The sequence below is a fragment of the Schistocerca gregaria genome, chromosome 2 (assembly GCF_023897955.1).
Source record: "Schistocerca gregaria isolate iqSchGreg1 chromosome 2, iqSchGreg1.2, whole genome shotgun sequence".
NCBI classification, from domain to species: Eukaryota; Metazoa; Arthropoda; class Insecta; order Orthoptera; family Acrididae; genus Schistocerca; species Schistocerca gregaria.
Window position 1 is genome coordinate 698,972,166 of NC_064921.1, and position 25,418 is coordinate 698,997,583.

The 25,418-nt window shown below is 43.9% G+C and overlaps 1 protein-coding gene across 18 annotated transcripts in view; it reads right to left on the minus strand.

Annotated features, from left to right (window-relative positions):
* The window catches only part of LOC126334787 (prominin-like protein), a 503,842-nt gene that overhangs the window by 385,435 nt on the left and 92,989 nt on the right, over positions 1-25,418 (minus strand). The gene's annotated exons all lie outside the window — the stretch shown is intronic.

Below are 25,418 nucleotides of genomic sequence, written 5' to 3' on the forward strand. Positions count from 1 at the left end.
TCCCAAATGAATGCAAAAAAGTAGCTCATACGTCCGTGCGCGCGATGTTGCCTATACTGTGCAAAAAGTATACAGAAATCCTCCTTTTACGATTCCGTGAGAATGTGGCTAGCATATCTGACAATCCACAAGTTCGTCCGTGACAGCTGAACAACATTTTTCTTCTCTTTTTTAATCCTGTGATAGCCGATGGAAGTCTTCCATACTGGTATTTGCTCGTTACATACTGTCCTCTCTGCAAAAGTGAAACGATTGGTGGACGGACATACCGCCTACAGCAACTGCAGGCGGAACGATGAACAAGATATCGAAGGTAAGGAGACAAGAGGCAGTGGAAATCAGTCTATTAGGATAGCAAATCGAATCGTCAGTACATGCAGTCGTCTAAATAGCATAACAGCAGCTATCACTGGAAAAAAATTATCTGCAGAGAGAAACTAACTTCCACATCATTATCTGGGGGGAAGGGGGGGGGGGGTTTGGGGAGATTGCTAAGGAGCGAATTAATCAGGACGATGATTAAACAAAGCAATCTTTTAACCGTTCTGAGTATGGGATACTATAAGTTTGAGTATAACTGGAAAGCCAGAAAATCGTAAGGAAATCAGAATAGGAAAGTAAAAATATTTAAAGCCCTTTCGACGACCAGATCCTAAAGGAAGCATAGCTTTTCCGAACTTCGGAAGGAAATCGAAGGCGTTATTTTCAAAGAAATGGGACACAGCACCTCGCTCGATGATTAATGGGGCGGGCAGAAAGAAGAGGAAGACTACTGGATAGTGGGATAGAATTTTATTCTTGATACTGAAATGATATTTGCACAATCATTGTACAGGTTTACATGGAGGCTTCCAGGGCCAATATCTATGTCCTTGGTGATTTTTGTTTTATGGAGTTAAGGTGAGATTCAAGGGATATTTCTCTGCCTAACGTTTCGTCTTCCAATGCAGGTGACATCATTAGAAACTATACAGAGTTAGATAAGAATAGCATATTTAAACAAGCTCAGCAAGTCTAACTGTTTATAAGTATCTCAAAAAATGGTTCAAATGGCTCTAAGCAGTATGAGACTTAACATCTGAGGTCATCAGTCCCCTAAGACTTAGAACTACTTAAACCTAAGGACATCACACACATCCATGCCCGAGGCAGGATTCAAACCTGCGACCGTAGCAGCAGCGCGGTTCCGGACTGAAGCGCCTAGAACCGCTCGGCCACAATGGCCGGCTATCTCAACAGTCGTTCATGACATCATGCCCAAATCGCGGCGTCGCGCCGACGTGTGTTTTGGATGATTGAAGGCGGGAAAGACATGGCACTGTTTGCTTTATGAAACACTAAGGTCCAGAACTTGTTTAATACTCCTCCTCCCCCCCCCCCCCCCCCACACACACACCTCTCTCTCTCTCTCTCTCTCTCTCTCTCTCTCTCTCTCTCTCTCTCTCTCTCTCTCTCTCTCTCCTTTGTTGTCAGTAGTACTATCGATGACTGGTTTAAGCACATACATATACATCATTAGAAAGACATTCTCGTCTTAATGTGCGTCTCCGTAAAAAAACATGTACTAGCACTGTAAATACCAGTCTCATTCTGTCAGATTTCCACCTGTTGAATAAAGAACAAATGATGCACTTCGGCATGCTGTATTGTGTGACGATAGGAGACTGATGACGTCAGAAGTTAAGTACCAAAGTGCTCAGAGCCATTTGAAACATTTTTTTGAGTTTGGATTCTGCCCCAGAGTGCAACGAGAAATCCTCACTTTTAAGTTGCAGGGTCCATTAGCCAAAAGGGTTCCGTGGATAGTTTATAGTGCCCAAATTGCTATAACACTAAAAAATGGTTCAAATGGCTCTGATCACTATGGGACTTTACGGCTGTGGTCACAGTCCCCCTAGAACTTAGAACTACTTAAACCTAGCTAACCTAAGGAAATCACACACATCCATGCCCGAGGCAGGATTCGAACCTGAACCGTAGTGGTTGCGCGGTTCCAGACTGTAGCACCTAGAACCGCTCGGCCACCGCGGCCGGCGCTATAACATTGATTGCGTTGTTTCATCGACTGGAGCAGGTAACACTCAAGACAACTCCTCCACGTAGTCGAACATATATATAAAACACGGCTACAACATGAACACAGCCACAGGGGCCTTGCTCCTGGACATCGAAAATGCTTGACCGTCTTTGGCACAACAGCCTTATACGCAAACTAAGCGAAGCTGGTTTCCTGGACGGACTCGTACGCCTCATACACTCATATCTCACGAACAGATGTTTCAACACTGAGGTGCAGGGCAAACAATCGACAACACGGTATCCAAGCTGGAGTACCCCAGGGAAGCATCCTAGGGCCCGTCTTGTTCAACCTGTACATTAACAACTTCCCAGCAACACAAAACACGAGGTTAGCCATCTATGCGGATGACACAGCAATCCTTGCGCAAGATTAGAAACCGTCGAACATTAATTCAAGAATACAGACGGCACTCAGAACTGCCGAGCCTTGGTTGGAGAGATGGCGTATTAAAGTAAACGTCGACAAGTGTGAAGCAGTTCTGTTTATACGCAGACCGAAACTACTGTGCAAACATCAAAACAGTAGACAGATACACGCCCAATACGTTTCCAAGAGAAAGTGAGATATCTCTGTGTCTGGCTGGACCGGAAACTTACATGGGGGGGCCACATCGAATACGTTGCCAACGGAGCGCACATGAGGCTCAAATAACTGTACCCAATGCTCAACAGGGAGAGCACACTGAATAGGAGGGTGTCGAGGTCCATATGACACTGATTAGACCACTGATGACATACGCAGCTCCCGTCTGGGGATATGCAGCTGCTATATGATTGAACCGCCTCATACAGAACGAAGTGCCACGAATCATTAGCAACGCTCCACGCTACACATGCACCGCGGATCCTCTCAATGAATACTGCCTTGGAACCCTCAAGGAAGTATTCAAAAAACACGCCACACGACTATACAGGAACTCGAGACACTAACAGCCCTGTTATCCTTACTCTGGGAAAATATGATCACAAACATAGGTGGAAGCATATCTACATCTACATGACTACTCTGCAATTCACATTTAAGTGCTTGGCAGAGAGTTCATCGAACCACAATCATACTATCTCTCTACTACTCCACTCCCGAACAGCGAGCGGGAAAAACGAACACCTAAACCTTTCTGTTCGAGCTCTGATTTCTCTTATTTTATTTTGATGATCATTCCTACCTATGTAGGTTGGGCTCAACAAAATATTTTCGCATTCGGAAGAGAAAGTTGGTGACTGAAATTTCGTAAAAAGGTCTCGCCGCGACGAAAAACGTCTATGCTGTAATGGCTTCCATCCCAGCTCGTGTATCATATCTGCCACACTCTCTCCCCTATAACGTGATAATACAAACCGAGCTGCCCTTTTTTGCACCCTTTCGATGTCCTCCGTCAATCCCACCTGGTAAGGATCCCATACCGCGCAGCAATATTCTAACAGAGGACGAACGAGTGTAGTGTAAGCTGTCTCTTTAGTGGACTTGTTGCATCTTCTAAGTGTCCTGCCAATGAAACGCAACCTTTGGCTCGCCTTCCCGACAATATTATCTATGTGGTCCTTCCAACTGAAGTTGTTAGTAATTTTAACACCCAGGTACTTAGTTGAACTGACAGCCTTGAGAATTGTACTATTTATCGAGTAATCGAATTCCAACGGATTTCTTTTGGAACTCAAGTGGATCATCTCACACTTTTCGTTATTTAGCGTCAACTGCCACCTGACACACCATACAGCAATCTTTTCTAAATCGCTTTGCAACTGATACTGGTCTTCGGATGACCTTACTAGACGGTAAATTACAGCACCATCTGCGAACAGTCTAAGAGAACTGCTCAGATTGTCACCAGGTCATTTATATAGATCAGGAACAGTAGAGGTCCCAGGACGCTTCCCTGGGGAACACCTTCAGTTTTACTCGATGATTTGCCGTCTATTACTACGAACTGCGTCCTTCCTGACAGGAAATCACGAATCCAGTCGCACAACTGAGACGATACCCCATAGCTCCGCAGCTTGATTAGAAGTCGCTTATGAGGAACGGTGTCAAAAGCTTTCCGGAAATCTAGAAATACGGAATCAACTTGAGATCCCCTGTCGATAGCGGCCATTACTTCGTGCGAATAAAGAGCTAGCTGCGTTGCACAAGAGCGATGTTCTCTGAAGCCATGCTGATTACGTGTCAATAGATCGTTCCCTTCGAGGTGACTCATAATGTTTGAATACAGTATATGCTCCAAAACCCTACTGCAAACCGACGTCAATGATATAGGTCTGTAGTTAAATGGATTACTCCTACTACCCTTCTTGAACACTGGTGCGACCTGCTCAATTTCCCAATCTGTAGGTACAGATCTATCGGTGAGCGAGCGGTTGTATATGAGTGCTAAGTAGGGAGCTATAGTATCAGCGTAATCTGAAAGGAACCTAATCGGTATACAATCTGGACCTGAAGACTTGCCCGTATCAAGCGATTTGAGTTGCTTCGCAACCCCTAAGGTATCTACTTCTAAGAAACTCATGCTAGCAGATGTTCGTGTTTCAAATTCTGGAATATTCCATTCGTCTTCCCTGGTGAAGGAATTTCGGAAAACTGCGTTCAATAACTCCGCTTTAGCGGCACAGTCGTCGATAACAGTACCATCGGCACTGCGCAGCGAAGGTATTGACTGCGTCTTGCCGCTTGTGTACTTTACATACGACCAGAATTTCTTCGGATTTTCTACCAAAGAAAAGGCTAGCTAGGGCAAAACCACCTATGGCAAGATAACACACACCAACAAGCGACAAACGTCGTAAGGCCCCTGCATATCAGCAACGTTGACTGGTAATACCAGCTGCTACTAAAGCCGACCAACAGGCTACAGCAGGGAAATCGAAGAGCTCGCCCACTACCGTACAAACAAATCGCAAACATCACCCTACACTGTGCATCTGATATATGACCTATTGGACACAAAACGTTGGTGAACCTAACTGTTTCAGGTTTGCTAACGCTGACCGAGAGATCAACACCGGCACCCAGCGGCAGCCGCCGAGTAACAGCGCCGCACAACGTCAACATGCATGATACCCACTACTAACAAAGCCTACCCTTGTATGACCTGTCGCAGGCAGCAAGACATCCGCTACTGCTCTTACCATCCAACCTAACTATCGCAGAGGTTTTTTTCCTTCGGCTCTTGCCATAGCACTTTTTTCCCTCTGCCCTTCAAATCGCTACCCTTCGTTCGACTTTCGACCCAATCTACCTCCTGATGACCGTGTATTAATGGTTAACCTAAACCGGACGTACGCAAATATCGCAGTACCCACATCCTGGGACACCTCACTTTAGTGAAAACTAACCCTTATGCAGAGATGACAGGTTGGCCATCATGGCTGTGTGGGCGTGGAGGGGCTCCACCTCTTGTAAAATGGAGCAGGGAATTGCAGGGAGAGATGGAATTCCAAAACCGCTATCAGTGACGAAAATATGATACCGTAGCCATGAAACCTGGACTATGGAGCAAAGATATGTCATTTCGTCGGATGAGTCTTGTTTCATACCGTTTCCAACTTCTGACCGAATTTTATTCCCAAGAATGAGATATGGCAGTGGTTCGGTCACGTTTTGGGCAGCTATATCGTGGTATTCCTAGTACCCCATGATGATCGCTTTGCAGTGCCATTACTGCCAAGGACTATGTGACCATTTTTGCTGATCACATCCAGCCCACGGTGCAATGAGTGTGGCGTGATGATGTGGTATTCTAAGACGACAGGTCCTGTGTTCACGCAACTCGCACCGTCCAGGACTGGTTTTGTAAGCACGAGAATGAATTTTCACATCATCTCTGGCCACCTGTCATATGTAAATATTATTGAAACTTTGTGGTCTACTTTGGATTGTTCAAATAGCTCTGAGCACTATGGGACTTAACATCTATGGTCATCAGTCCCCTAGAACTTAGAACTACTTAAACCTAACTAACCTAAGGACATCACAGCCATCACGAGGCAGAGAAAATCCCTGACCCCGCCGGGAATCGAACCCGGGAACCCGGGCGTGGGAAGCGAGAACGCTACCGCAGTGTACTTTGGAAAGAAGGGTATGTGATCGCTGTCCGCCTCCATAATCATTATCTGAGCTTGCCACTATTTAGCAGATTGCCTTGAAAACTATTCAGGACCTATATTTATCCATTACGAGACGGCTGCAAGCTGTTTCGAATGCCAGCGCGTTTCTTAATGTATTGTGTTTTCGGTGTTTCCATGTCTATCCAACCCCTGTACACACAAGCGAAAAGAGACGTTAGAGAAAGTTTTCGGTTAAATCAGGAGGTGAGTGACTGGTGGTCAACAGAAAGATCTAATTATAAGTGTATGCCCCACCTTGATACGGAGTCTCGTCCAAAGAATCTCGCATGCAGCTTCAATTTCGATTTCAGTAGATTTGAATTTCTTGTCTGCTGCGACAACAAATACATCACCACCATTTCCCATTAACCTTTCATTTTAGTATACAGGGTATGCTGATACTTTCCCCAAAACTCTCACTAGTATCAACTTCAGGTTTTAAACCGCTTCTTTGAGTAGTATTATAATACGTGATCTTCACTCCTTTTTAAGAGTTATTCAAACTCTAGCACTCTGACGCCAATGTTTGAGCATTTAACCACTTGCATTTTAATAGTCTCACCTGTGGGTGAGATGTTGCACTGATACTTCTCGGTTTACTACGGCTATCGTATCTTTTGAATCTAGGCTGTTGGCAGCTAACTGGATATCTCGATTACAATATTGGTATAAAGCGACAGAGTCCTTAAAGAGAAAGTGAGGTAACATTTCATTAACCATTTGAGTTTGCAGGGTCAACGCCACCAATTCCCATGAGGGGTTGGTAGGGTCCTCTCCTGGAAACGTAACCGCTTCTCTTCATGGATTTAGGGAGCGGTCATCTGTTTATACTACAATAAATGTGTTAAAGAATATGTTTTCGACTGAGAACTAAGTTACTGCAATACTATATAGTGGATGGCATCATTTTTAGAAGAGGTGTATAGGAGTGATAGAAACTAGAGTTCCCCTTCCAGACGGAAAAAGACGTAGGCAAACCAATTACCTAGTGCTTTCCCAAATATAACTTCAATGTTAAAAACCATTGTAGTACTCTGAATCATTCAAGGAATATCCGTGTCTGATGAGTTGTATAGTCAGAAGAACGTAAAGGTTTATGTGAAATTGGACTCCAGCCTGCCTGTAGCCCCACCTGGGCGCTCGCTGCACGAAGTGGGCCCCATCAGCGGCTCAGCTTACAAACTTGACTTTGTTACACGTAATGTATAATCACACAGTTTATACGTTAATTCGGAAAATACTATTTTTTTCAGTCCGGATGATTTGAAAATGGGTTCATGTAAGCCGGAATTAGTCATCGGTTAAATAAAAGGTGAATCTTGCAACTTTGGCTGTTTCTCTATCTACCTGTTTCATATGAGTGTTGGGGGGACTACTAACACAGCACTGGAAATAAGTTACGGAGCGGAGCACCAGGAGTTGTGGAGCGGAACACTGAGCAGCAAGGCCACGCCACAATGACCGGCCTAATTATGCCGTCGCTGACGCCGGCCAAACGTCAGCAGCGGCACAACTACATCCCGCCTTCACAGCTGCCTCAAGTGTCGGAGATTTTATCTATTTGATAAAAAAAAATTGAAGAGCGTCCGTTTCCCTGGACCACATTTACGTTGTCGTTTCAGAAGATAAAAGAAATGCGTTTGACAGCAGCAATCAAAAATAAACGTTTATCACAAATAGTTACCTAATGTCACAGGTAAACTTCAAATTGTCAGATCCAAAATATTCCTTAAACAGTTATGATGTCTCATCAAACAGCGTTACCAGATACTATAATGTTTTGTCATATACAAGTAGGCTAATTAGAAGCAATAATTCTCGAATATCCCGAAATATTAACATAATCATAGTTGTTCACCTGTTTTTACCTTATTCTTCATAATAACTATATTTAAAATACATTCAAATTGATTTTAATAAAGTGCAGTTTTTAGTTAAAATGCAGTATTAGTAAAGGAAAGCATAATACCGTATACAACCGCTTTATACGCACAATCTGACTAAGATTGCGTGATAGTTATCCACCTTCTTCATTGTTACCTCAACTTTAAACTGTATTTTTTTTTTCAGGAAAATCGTATAATGTCCTGTTAAGAACCACAGAGGACTGTTTATCCGCTCCAAGAAGACTAGAAGTAGTTTTGACCGCCAACGTGTTTTCTCTACCATATTAAACATGATAATATATTGTGTTTCTGGTGTTTCCATGTTTGTCCATCCCTGTACGTACAAGCGACCAGAGGTTTTCCCTCAAGTTTGCGGTTGAATCAGGAGGTGAGTCTGGTGGTCGACAGAAGGATCCAATTATAATTTTGTGGCCACCCTTGATATGGAGTCCTATCCAATTAATCTCACATGCAGCATCAGTTTTTATCTCAGTAGATTTGAAAGTCTTGTCTACTATGACAAATATACTACCTCCGTATCCCATTAGCCTATCGTTCTGGTATAAGCTGATACTATCCCCAATAATCTCACTTCACGTTTTAACCAGCTTTCTGTACCTAGTACTATGTGACCTCCTCTCGTTTTTAAAAGTTATTCAAACTCTGGCACTTTGACGTGAACGCTTGGGCAGTTAAACGCTTGGATTTTAATATCCTCACTTGTGGGGGATATCTTACACTGATACTTCTGGGTTTGCTACAGTTATCGTATCTTTTGAATCCAGGCTGTTGGTGTCTTCCCTCCATGAATTTGGGCAGCTGTCACCTGTTTGTATCATGTTAAATGTACTGAGAGCATGTCTTCGATTGAGAACTAAGTTAGTGCAACACTGTATAGTGGACGGCATCTCTTGTAGGCGAGGTGCCTAGGACTGGTAAAGAAAAACTACAGTTCACCTTCCGGACGGAAAAAGACATGGCCTAACCAATTATCTAATGCTCTCCCAAACATAAGCGCAATGTTACAAACATTATAGTACTCTGAATCAATCGAGGAACTTCCGTGGGTGATCCGTTATATAGCTAGAAGAACGTAACCGTTTATGTGAAATGGGTCTCCAGCCTGCCTCTAGCCCCACCTGTCTGCTCGCTGCACTCACTGGGCCCAGTCAGCGGCTCAGCATACAAACTTGACTTTGTTACATGTTATCTCGGAAAATGTTTCATCTGTCTGGATTATTTGAAAATGGGTACAGGTACCCCGAAACTAGTCATCAGTTAAATAAAGAGTGAATCTTGCAACCTTGGCTGTTTCTATATCGAATTGGTTTTTTGTGTTTCCGTATTTTTGTTCGACCCCTGCATGGGCGATTATTTGTACCATATTTTGTCTAATGTCGTTAGGCTATTATTACAAAAATGGCTCTGAGCACTATGGGACTTAACATCTATGGTCATCAGTCCCCTAGAACTTAGAACTACTTAAACCTAACTAACCTAAGGACATCACACATATCCATGCCCGAGGCAGGATTCGAACCTGCGAGCGTAGCGGTCTCGCGGCTCCGGACTGAGCGCCTAGAACCGCTATTACAGGCTATTTCATAACTGAAGATTCCGTTGTCAAGATCCGGGCGGATTAGTACTAACGAACCAGAAATAACGAAAGTGAAAAGTTATCACAAAAAATTGATTTACAAATAAGGTACCATATGGGAGTGTTTATGAGCGGCTTTTTTTTGTGTGTCGAAGAATCAACGTGGGTTGTTAACTATCAGTGCTGAATGACGACAAATGTGGAAGATTTGAGCAGAAGAGAACATTATGAGTCAAACCCGGCAGTCGACCACAAAATATGACGTCAACACGGGATGAGACATTTCTTATATGTGTGTCAGTGATGTACTGTTGAGATTAACTCCAAGTTGTGGAATAACATTGTAGCACAACAGGTACGCCGCTTTCCTATCCGCAGTTTGCCGGCGTCTGCTACGCTTTAGTCGATATGCACCAGTTGCTGTAGGGAAGGCACACGTGACACGCCATCAATCTTATCGGCTGCAATGCGTTTGCCAGTATAGACACTGATGTGACGGTTGCCAACAAATCAAATCATCTTTTGCGAAGAATCTCGCTTCAACTTTGGTGACGCCTGAGATACCATGAGACGTTTAATATGTGAGCAATGTCTCTTAGAATGTTTCATCTACTGTAACACTTAGGGGTACTCTGCACTGAGAAAGTTACATCACGTCACTAGTTCCAGAAGCTAGACGTCCATCTACATTGTGCACAGGATTTTTTCGGCTCTCTCTGCTCTACAGGTACTACGTTTTACATGGCCAGCCCACAGACTTGACAAGTGATCTATAGGACGTGTTGACAAATAAAAGTTTATCATACAGGAGCTAACTCTTTCACTACATTTTTCCCGGGTGAATGACAGTATTGTCTTGTTATTTTAATTAAAGTCAAAAATGGAAGTAACAAGAAAAAAAAATGTTCCGCCGCTTCGTTTTCCAAAATGGCAAGGCATACAGCATGTGTGCCCGGTATCCTGACGTTGTATCTGTGTGTCTCAGTGGTATTTAAATGAATGATCATCCTGTACTTTCGTTTATGATGTATATTTTCAGAAAATCTTTGCACCATGTTTATGATTACAAATATTTGATATTTCGGTAGATTATTTCAAAGAGAAGTTCTTTAACATTACATGCAAATTACTGTGTCTCACGTGACAGTCACGTCGACTCTCCTCGTCCTCATACTGCGTGAAAAAGATTTGCACAAAACAACTTGACTTGTAGTACATATAATATGCAGTAAATGCCTACTGGTTCTCTTATAAACTATCGTTGGACATATGCGTCCCAGTACGTACTGAAAGGTTTAACATACATGAGCTTTGGACTTTTCTACTGGCTACTTGAAATACTAATCCTCTTGGACGCATTCAAAGGCTGAAGACGAGTAGAAGCTCTTGTCACAGTGTGTGGCAGCTTCAGCAAATATTGTTTTAGGCATGTATTAGGACTCATTTCCTTATTTCAAAAGTCATGTATGGATTACTTTTACTCCATGGTGTTCCATTTTGCACAAAGAATAGTGTAGTTCCGCTAATTATTCGTTACTGTCTTCTAGAAACACATAGTCATCCGCGAAACCTTTGTATTACATACACTATTAGCGCATTTCGGGGTGGACTCTACATTTATATGTCGAAAATAACTCAAATTCACCAAGGTCTACTGCTTTCCTCCGTTCTGAGTTGGTCATACGTCACCCTTTGGCGTTGGTGAGGTATCATTATCTCTCCTACATTTAATGTTGATAAGCGTAGCAGTGTTCAATACACCTATAAAACCTTTTGGACATACTGCGTCAGTTCAACGCTCAGCTGATTCGTGAGCTATCATTTACGTATCATAGTCAAATGTCAAAGTTCTTTCAAATGTTGTATCAACTGCGAGCTCTCTTTTGTCCTGGAGCAATTTCTACAAGGAGCAATGTGTTACACAGTGTGTAAGGAATGCGAACAAATGCAGTTAGTGTACGCGAAATATAGTAGAATTAGTGAAATATAGTAGAATTAGTGAAAGAACCCGCAATCTAAAAAGCAGTATTACGTAAGATGCTAAAGAACAGGGGACATTATTAGATGCATAGATAGGCCAAATTAAGGCCAATAAATAGTGTTCAACATGTTGTTCATTCCGAGTAACACAGTGTAATCAGCAACACGTCTAGTGATGGAAATTAACTGTCCAATAACGCGAAAAGTGGAACATACATCGGTTTCATACAAAAATAAATTACATAAAAATAAACCCTCCAAAAAACACAATATTAATAAAATAAAAATTTGTCCAAAGGAGAAACAGACAAAAAACTTGTTATTGCTACCAACAGTGAAGGCGGTCTCCACAGTTAAACCGTAGGCTACTGCCCCGGTAGTGAACTGGATGCTCTCCTCGAAATGTGGCGCAGTGATGTCAGTATGCCACATACAGCATGTAAACATTCGTATCTCCTCGCTGTAGGAGAAACCTTGAGTCACTGAGTAATGTGGGTAAAAAAGACTTCATTCTTTCCCTGTGGCTACAACGAGCTAGACTTGGTTGGCTTCACCAACTGCAGTCAGTTACCTCGTGCTTTCAGCCCTTCCATGCCTCCCAATGATGCATGGTCCTGTGTCTCAACAAGGTCAGAGTAGGTATTGCACATGACTCATGAGCTGCTGTATCAACCCAGTCCTAGCGCCAAATTCCAATATGCCTTTTTTCGGCAGAGTATCACCAACATTCTGACATGCTGTGGGCATGTGAGTATGTTTCAGATGAACGAACAGGTTTTCTACTAGGTATTTGAAGCAGTGAGCTGAGGGAATCTGAGCAGATGGGAAATTCCTTTCAACTGCTCCGGTATCATCAGAATCAGACAAACGTTTTTGATGATTGGAACTTGGGTGCACTATTGGGGGCGAACTACTGAGCAGGTAGTTTCTCTGCTGAGGCCTGTGAGTGGTCTCATATTCTATGAGATCCACAATTACCTTGAGTCTTTTGAGTACCATGTGGCACCTGGCTTAAACCTTGGCCTAGAACTGGAATCTGGTCCACACCTAGTGCTTCTAGGTCTGCTTTCCCACATGTCCCTCAATGGCTCTGTATTCATTGAAAACACAGTGGATCACAGAAGAACATATACGCCTGATGCAACATGAGCAGTTTCACTGGATGGATACTGCCCGCTCGCCAGGTTCAGCAGAGAACTTGGATACGAGACTGTCCTGCAAGTACCTATGGCTTGTCTTAAACCCTTAATGTGAATGGGTCTATCGTTTCTGAGTAAGATACTTCGAGATACCAATAATGTGTTTCATGCTTATGAAGCCCTGTTGGACAGTTATCTCTAATGGGGTCAGATTTGTAGACACAAGTTCTCAATTCAAAGTGAAAATTATTTAGGAGCTGTCCAGTCTCAAAAACAGACAAGATGGCTGTGCAATATCCATCCCATTTCTCATGGAGCACCAAAATAACTACTTGGGTAAGAGATTAAGTCAAAATCTTCCCTCATTTCAGGAGACATATTGCATTCCTCCAAGAGTCAGGAAGGTCTCCTGTCTCCCAATGCAACTGAACAGTTTTCTATAGCTGCTTCTGCCAGAGCCACATCATGGTGAATTGACGCTGTCGTGATCAAGCGTTGTGTTACAAACCACAGATAAATATGAGTCCAGCTCCCAACGGAGGTGAAATAAAAGGCTCAACTGCCCTTCTCAGCGTTGGTTCTTTAGTGGTGAACAGGTGGAGCCTGGTTGGTGATGGTAGCGGTCATAAAAAAAATGCTCTCTTTGCATTTTGTATCTCTGACAGAACGCGACATTTTCTCATTACATCACCGAGCACCTCACACCTTCCCCAGAATTACTCCTGGCTGCCTCTCATAGCAATTTCGATTGTGATATAATAAAATAATAATAATTCATATGTCATTATAGGATTCAGGAATTGACAATGTGATTTCATTCCAGCCTCTTCCGTAATTCTGGCGACATTTGGTCCTCAAAACCCGAAAGGCACCAAAGTTATCTGATTCTGCATCATCGCAGAGAAACAAATATGTCGCTAATCACGTACCAGGATTCATCACTGAACAAAAGAACCGGCGGGCTTTTCAGATGGCCTCACAACATTGGAATTGATCCATCACTGGTTCTGTAAACCACACAGGAGGAGTGTTGAAACATTTTATCCTTACCTAAAGTATGGGTTACTGGAACGCAATAGCTTTAACAACAGCTTATGTTTAGGCTATAGGAGCATTCAACAGTCTGCGTGCGCTTGAGATCTTGTAACTGGTTCTTTCATCGTAACAATGATGCAGCATAAAATATGTAATAACTATTTTGCTGCAGTAGGTTTCATGGTGCCTCGTATCCTGCATAAAGCACAGATTGGGTCCCATGTTATAATCTCTTTTTAAAATATCGAGGCTCAACTGAAAGTAAGGAAATTTCTGAAAAATCATGAGCTCCACAGCAAGTGAGGTCAAATACCACAAGATGCTTCGATAACATTAATTAAAGGACGAGAGATACGCAAGAAGAGGGACAAATTATTTTAATGTAGTGTACCACAAATGTGACTTTGTTGATGAAGTTTTCTAGTACCCTTGCAACCTTTGTGACATGGAGTTGAGCAAAATTTCACAAAGTCATGATATGAACTGTATTTTCTGCTCATTACCTAGCTAGCAGCATGTGGGAATGATAATAAACAATATACTGACTAAAGTATGTATTGGTGAGTTGGTACAGTATCAAACTAATTTTCAAGTTTTTCCAACTGTGGAACGGACTACCATGAGCAGATAATGGAGGATAAAAGTTACTATCGAAATCATGTCCTATTATTTTTTAAATTTTGTATTTCATTGGCGAGGTATATTACGACTTCTAATTCATCTGGTAAGATGATACTCCCCAGAAACGTAGAATTAATATACGGTGTGGACATGAACTGTAAGCTGTTAACACATCGTTATTTGGTTACATGATGTTGAGTGTTGCATGTTGTAAAAGGAGTGTGGCCTGGTGGCTCAATAGTAAAGTGCCACACTACAAATCTAAAGTCCTAGGTTCAATGATTTTTATCTGTCATTTATCGCTTCTTTCACCTACACCAATATTTGACAATATGAAAAATCCTGGTTCAAATCCCACATTACACTGTAGGCCCCCTGTAACCGGCTTGGCAAACCAGTTCAAAGGTCAGAAGTATACCACCACCTACAGGACCGTGCACAGTAAGGCACTATGGTATTCAAACCAATCCCTGGGTTTTTACAGCTTTATTTTACAACCGTTTAATTAAACACAAGAAAAAGAAAAATAATATTGAAGCAATATTATAGATATTCCACCCTCAGTGCAGATAAATGCAACAATTCAATAACAATGTTCCTATATACTTTCGTCTCCTTCCACAGAGCTGTAAGTCCAGCTTAGTATTATTGCTTCAACTGATGCATCACACAAACAGTTGTTAAATACCTATCATAAAACAAGCGCGTACAGATTACATTACTTAACGATGTACACTAATAATGATGAGTTGTATTACACTTTAATAATGACGAGTTAGCTGCTTTACTCAGGTCCTCAGATTCATTCGGGATACAAGAATGTACAGTTTCCATCCAACTGGTGACAATGACTGAATTATTAATACAAATGTACTGCTACATTCGAAATACAGAGATCTAGTTAAATGGCGACTGTGGCGACCATGGCCTCAAATAACAAAACGCTGGAAATTGTGTACGATGCAACCATTGCCCACTCCTTTTCTTCAGTACCTATGAAGGCAGCCTCCTTCAGCAAAATATGAAATTATTATCTGCAAATTTTACACAAAAAACATATAAAGAAAAAGGAAGAATACAACTGTAAGGCCAAAATTTCTTGAGGACGACACAGTACAGTTAACTGGAGAACCAACACAAAGACACCAGAAAAATACACAGAAGTCTTAAAAATCCTCATACATATTCACAAAACAGAAAATTAAATGGCTAAAACAAAAAATCCAAAGGCAACAACTTTGAACAGCTTACAAAAAATTTATAAGCAGGTCAGTCCAGTCTGGCCAGCTGTAAATTTTAAAAGTGCATACTTGTGGTCTGGTGTGCCCTATACCTAGTTAGGGCAGTACAACGGCATCTTCCTGTGAGGTTTGAAGAGAAGTATGCCATACCTTGGTGGCCCTCCTGATTGCACTCAGTTTGTTCAGGGGGTTGTGGTAACCTGCCACTCCATATCCCAAGTTACCAAAATATGTCACCATTGAAATTGCAGGTCTGTGCCCAGTACTCAGAATTCAAGATTGTCTCCTGAGGTTGCATCTTTAGCTAATTCATTAGCAAGTTCATTCTCCAGAAGACCCATGTAGGTCTGTGTCCAGATGAATGTTACAGTGGATCTGGAGCTATGGAGGTCAACTAATATGTCTTGGATGTTAGTGAACAGGTTGTTTCTAGGGGTACCACTGAGATATGTCTTGTAAGCAGTTCATGAAGTCACTACAAACCAAGATGGCTCTCAAATTTCGCCCAATTATAGACCAAACTCTCTAATGAAGGAGCCATGTAGAAAGGTCAACAAATGACCGCTCGTGCCTGGAAACCAGAAATTCAAAGCGGTTTTTGGCTATTCTGTTCCATCACACACCAACTGATTTATCTGGAATCTGTAATGCACAATGCTTCTGTGCATCAACAAAGCCTGATCAATGTGTTCTTTGACCTGCAGAAGGTGTACAATACCACTTGGTGCGGGGCTTCTAGAACTGATTACCCATTTTTATCCAGAAGTTCCTATCCATCTGGGGCCAGGAAGGTTCAACTAACAGCAGCCACCACATATTGGAAAGTGGGGCCCTCAGAGATAGTTTGAGTATAACTGTTTTCACCATAGCAACCCATGGTAATGAACTGGATTGATGACGTTAACAGGACACAGGAGACAAATCTTCATGAAACCATCTGCAACCAAGAAGCAATATAACCAAGCAAGTAAAAGTGAGATATGGGTAAAATGTCGAAAATGGGCATGTTGTTCTGCCCACAAAGTAGCTGGACGTCCTGAAACATGTTATGCAATGGGAACGTATTCTCTGCATCCAACAGGTGTTTCCTGACCATCCATTACCACAAGAAACTATCAACGCAGACAAGTGGATAGAATCATAGGAAAGAGAACGATGATAAAGATACAGCAAACCAATAACAAATTTAAAAAAAAAAAAGATGAATTAAAAAGTTGGGAGATGCACTAGCCAGTTCAGAGCACCAAGCATGAGCAGCCATGGGTCCCCTGGGTTGGAGCAGGTTACGTGGCAATCGCCCAATCCTTCAAGTGGCTGACAAGGCCAATGTGCATTACCTCACAGACAAGATTGGAAACAATCTTCACAGGTAAAATGTGAAACCAGATCAGGCACTTTGGCATCCAATAGTACCAGAGGCAGCATGGCAGCAAGTTTAATTTTTCGCTGTAAGGCAGTAAAGTTATGACAGCCCAGTGGGTTGTGGGGGCATGTCAGATAAGTACACACTGACAGTTTAGTGGACATGTCATAGGATGTGGCCATGGGTCAGCCAAGTGTGGCCAATAGAAGCCAACTGAATGGTAGATTCCCTGGAAGAAGCACAAAAGGAAGACTACCTCATGATTGTGGTCGCCATTACTGCTCGCATTTTTTCAGAGAAACCAGGACATTCCAATCCTTGTTCCAAGCCCCCAACAAGTAAACATGTTGGGAGTTGGGCAGAAGTTCAGTTCTGGTACCCATCTCCAACGTTAGCATTCTGGTAGCCTAGTGAGTCATGCAGGCAGCAGGATAATTCCCTGAGATCCCAATATGACCTGGGGTCCAGACAAAGATGAACGGCCATCCATCTTGATGGATGTCAAAATGGAGATACTGGAGAGTACCAACAAATGAGTGTCGTGGGTGGCAGTGGTCAACAGCTCGAAGACTTCACAGGAACTCACTGCCAACTATGAGCTAACCTGACAAAGTTTGAGCAATGGCCACCAATTCTGCAGTGAATACACTGTATCTACTCGGCATGAAGTGTAATTCACTTCACTATGCAAGTGTGTACGCAAAACCAATTCATCTTTTTACCACAGAGGCATGCATCAAGGATGGCAATAACCACAGGGTTAATAGAGTCTTTGTCCAGAGGACAGGTCGAGGCAGATCTGAGGATGGGGTACACAACATGGAGACACGTGAGATTGCTCCCTGGCAAGAGACGACAGTGTGGGAAGTTGGGAGTTCACAGCAGAGCAACTGTATATGAACTGCGATTGTGACTCCAGTCCTGGGATGTTGTTTTGGGAGGTGAATCTCCCTACTACCAGTACGAAGGACTTGACAGTTCAGATGCTCAGGGAAGCAGTGAACATGTATCGCATTGTTCTGTAGCACAGTTGGTGCTGCCCGATTTGTACTGGAGGGACCAAGGCTGTTCACAGGGCTGGTCCAAGAAACATGTCTCAAATCGAACCCACAAATGGAGTATTGAGTACAGCATCGGCAATACTGAAGGTAAAAAAATACTGAAGGTGATGCTGAGCAATATCCCATCCTCCTATAATCAAGATGGGAGAGGATCAGAGGTTTTTAAAGCCACAGATGTGTAGAACAGTCTGTGCTCCAGCTGGTGTTACTAAGGCAGCAAGGAGTATTATGGTGTAACCAGCATGTTCACTTAAGTTGCCATACACGGAGAAACCATGTCAGCTGGGCATCAAAGACCAGTCCCAGAAAGTGATGACTCCATCACATAGAGCAAGTGGCCATAGAGGTACAATTCTGGCTGTGGATGAATGGTAGGACTGTGACGTAAGTGCATGACACGTGTCTTGGTGGCTGAAAATCAGAACCAATAGGAGACAGACCTGGACTGTGCCTTTCATACTGTACCCTTCGGTCAGTTTTTAGCAACATCCACAATTGAGGAGCAATAGTAAATGGAAAAATTGTCAGCATACACAGGGGCTAACACTATGCACCCAACAGTTGCAGCATTGACAGCCACTTGAAAAAGGGGCCCACTCAATAAAGAGCTCAGTGGGATCCCATTCTTTTGAAATGGGAGAGGGGAGGATGCTGTGGGAAGCACCAACTGGAACCTGGAAAGTATAGAATGAGAAGAAGTTCCACACAAAAATTGGAAGCTGGTCCCAGAGACCCCAGCATGTGGTTAACGAAGATACGATGATGCCATGTGGTGTCATAAGTCTTTTACAAGTTGAAGAAGACAGTGACAAGAGGTTGACATTGGGCAAAAGCTGAAAAAATGGCAGACTCCAGGCAAACCAAACTGTCAGCAGTAAGATAGCGTTGGTGAAAATGGCCTTGGGACAGAGAAAGAAGAACCCAACATCCAAGGTACCAACACAGCCACTGGCTCACAATACATTTGATAAATCTGCAGAGAACATTAGTAAGACTAATTGAGCGACACCAGTCAATCTCATTTCGAGGAGTGTGTACCTGGTTTTAGTAGTATTATTTGTTGTTTGAGATGTGTAGAGAAAGGTAAATGAATTCACTCCTCCCACTGTTTGAGATCACAAAATGTAGGCTGATAATTCTCAGGCATACAGGATTAACATAACAAAGAGCAAATTGTACAATGACATCAGTGTCAGTGTAGACAACACCATTCTTCAGGGAGATACCACGTACACCTGATGGGAACTGGTGTCTGTCGGGGTATTGAACCCTTGCCCAAACCTGTGAAGGAGAGGTATGCAGTCCAATGATAGATATGTACCATTTCCAGCATTCTTGTTTCTGTCGTTTTATTAGGTGGAAGATCTGGGCATGGAGCCATTTAAAGGCAATGAGGTGCTCCATTGATGGTTGTTGCTTACGGTGGAGAGCCCATCTGCAATATCTAATGGCCACAGCAATTTCCACCATGGCACTTTCTTCAGACAGAGAAAGGGAAGGGGGAGGGGGAGGGGCAAGGAATAGGGGATCACTAACACAGCTGCCAATAGAATAGCTGCAATTCCTCTCTGAACAGCTGCATCCATACTTCACCATGCATGTGTGAATGCTAAGAGTGAGCAGGGGCAAAGTCATCCCAGTCAGCATTGTTGAGAGCCCATATGGGTAGACATTGTGAGCAATGTTGAGGGAGGTATAGGATGATCTGTCACTTATGTCATCATGGACCCTCCAATAGATGGAGGGGTGGAGAGCAGGGCTGTCAGTGGGAAGATCAATAGATGGAAAAGATGGATATGCCACACTGAAGTGTGTGAGGTCATCAGTATTCAAGAGACATATATTGAGCTCTACAAGCAAAGTTTTGATAGCTTTACTTAGTTCTATCCCAAAAAGGGTGGTGGGAATTGAAATCACCCAAAATGAGGACAGCTGATAGAAATCAGTGCAAAATTGCAGCCAAGACACTTTAAAATCAGGAGGGAGACACACATTACAGACAATAAAATCTAGACAAACATCAATACCCACAGCCTCCAAAGTCATACAGACAGCCATATGTTCACTACAGACACAGTCCAGAATGTATAAACAAACTCTGCCACTCGGTCTCATGCTCTCTCGCTGGCAACTGGTTTTCACAAATATCCCGAATAGCCAAGGAGGGTTTGCAATGCTAGGAACCAGGTTTCCTGGATGGCAGTGCAGACAGCAGGAAACTTGTAAGAAATGCTGCAGTTCAAATAGGTGGTGGAAAAAACCGCTAGTGTTGCACAGAAGGACCATGTTGTCGTTATCCTGTAGAGGTGTGAAAGGACCTAGGTGGCAGGACATGCTCCAGTGTCGCCTGCTGCCACTGGTTGTCAAGAAACGTCATAAATATGCATCAGTTCTAAAACATGTTTTGTGTGTGCGTGTGTGTGGGGGGGGGGGGGGGGGGGGGGATCTGGTGCCACAGGGACACCAAGAATTCCATTTTGAGTACAGAGTCAGTCCAGGCACTGTCTGGTGACACATACAGGAAACTCTTTCATCTTAAAGGTTGTATTTTCATCTATTTCTCCTTGGATGATTTCGATGTAGATGAGGAGGCTTGTCTGCCCTAGTTTCAGGGACAGAGGAGGAACATGAAGCCCTACAAACAGCACCAATGGCTCCTTCATAAACTGACTGGTATCCAGTTGCAGATCAGCAGAAGCCTGGGAGAGGAGTGTACCGAGGGACCTCTTCCTGCTGAAAGAGGAGGGTACTGCTTCTACTGCCGGGGTTGGAGACTGATGTCCCAGCAGGTGTGGAGTCAACACTCTCACAGTGAATATGGGATAAACAACACAAAGAGGGCCCCCAACCACCATGAAAGGGAGTGGAGCCGAGCAGGCCTGAGGGCATGTCACAGAAGGCACGAAGGGCAAGGGTATTGTCCCTAGGGAGAATGACGGCATCATAGGCATAACATACATCATCGTCATATATACACTCCTGGAAATGGAAAAAAGAACACATTGACACCGGTGTGTCAGACCCACCATACTTGCTCCGGACAGTGCGAGAGGGCTGTACAAGCAATGATCACACGCACGGCACAGCGGACACACCAGGAACCGCGGTGTTGGCCGTCGAATGGCGCTAGCTGCGCAGCATTTGTGCACCGCCGCCGTCAGTGTCAGCCAGTTTGCCGTGGCATACGGAGCTCCATAGCAGTCTTTAACACTGGTAGCATGCCGCGACAGCGTGGACGTGAACCGTATGTGCAGTTGACGGACTTTGAGCGAGGGCGTATAGTGGGCATGCGGGAGGCCGGGTGGACGTACCGCCGAATTGCTCAACACGTGGGGCGTGAGGTCTCCACAGTACATCGATGTTGTCGCCAGTGGTCGGCGGAAGGTGCACGTGCCCGTCGACCTGGGACCGGACCGCAGCGACGCACGGATGCACGCCAAGACCGTAGGATCCTACGCAGTGCCGTAGGGGACCGCGCCGCCACTTCCCAGCAAATTAGGGACACTGTTGCTCCTGGGGTATCGGCGAGAACCATTCGCAACCGTCTGCATGAAGCTGGGCTACGGTCCCGCACACCGTTAGGCCGTCTTCCGCTCACGTCCCAACATCGTGCAGCCCGCCTCCAGTGGTGTCGCAACAGGCGTGAATGGAGGGACGAATGGAGACGTGTCGTCTTCAGCGATGAGAGTCGCTTCTGCCTTGGTGCCAATGATGGTCGTATGCGTGTTTGGCGCCGTGCAGGTGAGCGCCACAATCAGGACTGCATACGACCGAGGCACACAGGGCCAACACCCGGCATCATGGTGTGGGGAGCGATCTCCTACACTGGCCGTACACCTCTGGTGATCGTCGAGGGGACACTGAATAGTGCACGGTACATCCAAACCGTCATCGAATCCATCGTTCTACCATTCCTAGACCGGCAAGGGAACTTGCTGTTCCAACAGGACAATGCACGTCCGCATGTATCCCGTGCCTCCCAACGTGATCTACAAGGTGTAAGTCAACTACCCTGGCCAGCAAGATCTCCGGATCTGTCCCCCATTGAGCATGTTTGGGACTGGATGAAGCGTCGTCTCACGCGGTCTGCACGTCCAGCACGAACGCTGGTCCAACTGAGGCGCCAGGTGGAAATGGCATGGCAAGCCGTTCCACAGGACTACATCCAGCATCTCTACGATCGTCTCCATGGGAGAATATCAGCCTGCATTGCTGCGAAAGGTGGATATACACTGTACTAGTGCCGACATTGTACATGCTCTGTTCTGTGGTTCTGTCAGTGTGATCATGTGATGTATCTGACCCCAGGAATGTGTCAATAACGTTTCCCCTTCCTGGGACAATGAATTCACGGTGTTCTTATTTCAATTTCCAGGAATATATATATATATATATATATATATATATATATATATATATATATATATATATATATATATATATAGATGCTAAAGATCATATATCTCCTTGGCTTTCTGATTTGAGCGTCAGTCAAGTGTTTTGTATTCTTGGATTTTCTTCTCTCTTTGAAAGATGGTGCAGTCCAGTGAATGGGGGAAATGGTGCTCCTCACAGTTGACACAGATGGCGGGAGGGGCACAAGGAGCACATCTGTACAACTACATCCACAATCCCTTCAGACAAGACGGGTGATACAATGTTAAAAGGTGCCCAAATCTCACGCATTTTAACTGCCGTATTCGAGGATTAACACACAGATTCACATCTTGTTGATACACCATCACCTTCACAGGCGACAAACCGTCTTCAAAGCCCAAGACAATGGCTACATTATCAACCTTAGCGCACTTTGGTCTCGACTAGACACCAAATGAATGGTACCATGGCTGCAATGGGTCTCGTGGTCTTACCATCACTATATATCAATTTTATTCTGAGAAAACTTACATCACACTCGTCTGACATTACAGAACTGAGCATTTGCACTCACAACTTTGCCTTGGTACTAGTTACTTGAAATCACTTTCATATTTTTCAGCTTTTAATTGGCAATAAGTTAACATGATTACCCCATGTACACCAGCTCAAGAAGCACGAAGAATGGTTAATATCCTCCGATTTCTCAGCAGCACTTCCTGGGGTGCAAACCTCACAGTTCTTCTGCAATTCTACAAACTATTACGTTTATCCTGCCTGGATTACAGACGTGTTGCCTACCAGTTGACAGCACCATCAGTACTGAGTTCATTACATCTTGTCCACTGTGGTAGTAGTGGGGTTGGCAACTGGAGCCTTCTGTACAAGCCTCATACACAGTGTCCTGAAAGATGCAAGATGAACTATGCAGCTACAGACTGTCAGGTGCTTATCCCCGTTACTTGATTGTTTCATAACCAGCAGTTCCGGCTGTTTACAAATTGCCCAGAAATAAATAAACCAGCTAGGATAAGAGTGGAGGCTTTATCCAAGGACTTCTAACTTCCTCTCTTGTATGTACACATAGTGTTCCCTTCCTCTTGGCATCCCCCTCCTCCTTCCCACGGTGTGCACCCAATCCTATGATTTGGATAGACCACCTCTGTGACCCAAAAAATTCTGTGCCCACCATTCTCAGGTGCCCATTTCGATTGGTTATGCAGGACTACCCATATATTCCACAAATGGATCGACACTGGAAGGAATTTGCTTTGTTGACATGGCCTTTGACACACTATTTCTTCAGACCACATTGGCACAGGTTTCTGGTGGAGAACGACTGTAGTATATGGTTCTTTTTGCACATTGTAATACCTTGTCAACAGTATCCTGTACCCTTTCTTGGATAAATGTCTCTTGATTGGTTTCAGAAGCTGCTTCACCGGTGAAACCTTGCCACTTAACTTCCTGAAGTGACCAACATTAAGCAAGCTCCATAGGTCAGAGGTGTGAGACAGAAAACGACAAAATTAGTCGCTGTCACAGACGTTGCCGTGGATATACCACACCTTCAAGAGTCAGAGGCTCAAGCTGCACAGGTTTAATATCTATGGCCATACGCCATACTGAAACGTGTTGCAGCTCTGCTGTTGCTCTATTACTTGGTCCCTGCTAGATGTGGTTCACTGCCCCACAGAGGATTGTAGGCATGTAAATGCCCCTGTAGAAGGATGGGTGGAGGCAGCTGTTGTACTATTTCCACCAATTCGTGATGATACGGATACATCAGTGCGTAGACAGACGTTGCATACTGTTACCCTAACAGACACAAAGTCACAGCTTCCAACACAGTGGTTAATGGCACATGCTCCATGAAAGTGTCACAGTGTACGAGCGTGCAGACTCCTCCAGATGCCCTATGAGCTTTATCGCAATTTTTACAGTAGTGTTTGTAATTCTTAACAGTAGGAAACTGAGTTTAATTCAATTTCCTTCCCTGGTCCGTCAGCGGACATGAAAGTTCTCTGGATGTAGAGCCACAGTTGCAATGATCTTTCTCAAAGAACGAAGGAGCATGCAGGGTGTAATCGTCTGCAAGTTGTGGCTCACGTCACCACCAATTACACCTGTCGATTGTGTTATGAGGCCAGCCTCAGGTCGTGTGGGCAGCTGGTAGAAGAGGCGAACACTGCTAGCCTTGCTTGCGGAGAGCAAGCAGAGCTCATAATTTGTAGGATTAGTCAGACAGTTGATGGAGGTCCTTTGGTTTGATAGGTCAGGGGTGCACTACAAAAAGGCTGCAACTACTCGGGTAGTTTATTACTTGCGGAGTGCACATGATCCCTCCTTTTTTTCTAAAGCTAGGCTGTAGTTTTAGGTACTCTGATGAACGCTCCTCATTCGATATAAGCAGAGCGCGAAATAAGACAGCTTACGAAGAAAGCTCATTCGACTGGCAAAATTTTAACAGTAAATTGTCGAAGTATTTGTAATAAAGTTTCTGAATTTAGTGCAGTTCAGAAAAGTTGTCACGCTCGAAGTATTTTCGGAAGCGAGAGCTGGCTGCAATATAAAGTAGAAAGCACTGAAATATTTAGCGAGCCATGGAATGTATATCGAAAAAACAGATAAGATGCCACAGGCGAAGGAGTGTTAATTGCAGTCGACAAAAATATTGTCTGTTGATGTCGAAAATGAGTGACTCTGAAGATATCTGGATACATGAAACAGATCTAGGTGAAATCAAGTTAACTGTTGTATGTTTTTACCTGGTACCCGATTCCGCTGTGCAAGTTTTAGAGTCTACGCTCAGTAGAGTGGAAATATGCAGATCACACAAAGTTAGTTACCTACAGTATATAGAATGGGACATCTATTGATCCGCTGTCATCGGCGTCGGGAGTTCCCCAGGGAACTATGATAGGACCAGTTTTATTGT